This window comes from Manacus vitellinus, unplaced genomic scaffold (assembly GCF_001715985.3).
Source record: "Manacus vitellinus isolate BGI_N305 unplaced genomic scaffold, ASM171598v3 scaffold_106_pilon, whole genome shotgun sequence".
NCBI lineage: Eukaryota > Metazoa > Chordata > Aves > Passeriformes > Pipridae > Manacus > Manacus vitellinus.
The window spans coordinates 109,230-110,047 of NW_021938827.1; positions in this window are offsets into that span (position 1 = coordinate 109,230).

Below are 818 nucleotides of genomic sequence, written 5' to 3' on the forward strand. Positions count from 1 at the left end.
CAGCCCTGTGTCCCTGGAGCCCCCGGGAGCCAAGCCAGCAGCCCCGGTCCCCGCCCAGSCTGTGGAGCCCAGCGCCGAGGGGGGTTCCCCCAGGGAGGTAACAGGGCAGAGCAGGGGGGTGGAGACATTTTTCCAAAGGACAGCCCGGCCACAGCTCTCACCAGGTGGAGGGGCACAGCCAGGACGGGGGCCGCAGCCCCAGCCACCACAGACCCTTATCTCCAACCTGTCCCGTCTCTTGCCCAGGCTCGCAGTGCCCCTCCGTCGCTCCCAGCCAAGACCAGCTCCCGGGCCGTGGCTCAGGGGCCGCCCAGCCCCGCCGGCAGCGCGGCAGCTCCCGAAGGTGCCTACGCCCGGGTGCACAAAGAAGCTGCTCCCCCCGTGCCCCCCGAGGGCAAGTACCAGCAGCTCATGTGCTTCCACATCTACGCCGAGCCCCGCGAGGGCAGCGCCCCCAGCCCCCCGCCCTGCTGCGAGCCGGAGGAGCCCATCCCCTTCTACGCCATGGCCCGGGGCTGCAGCCCCCGCGCCGCCCCCGAGGAGAACATCTACTCCGAGGTGGCGCTGGCCCGGCAGGACCCGCCCGCTCCGCTGCCCAGGGAGCCCAAAGGCGCCTTCTCCACGCTGCCCCCCAAGCCCCGGCCCCACCGCCGGCTCTTCCGCAGCTTGTCCAGCCAGGATTACAAGAGGCGGCAGCTCCCGGCGGCTCCCACCGCAGACGGGGCGGAGAGAGGAGCCTCCAGCCCGGGCACAGAGGTGGGTCCCCCAGGGCAGGTCGCTGCTCCAGAGCTCAGTCCCAATAGGACATCAGAGTCACG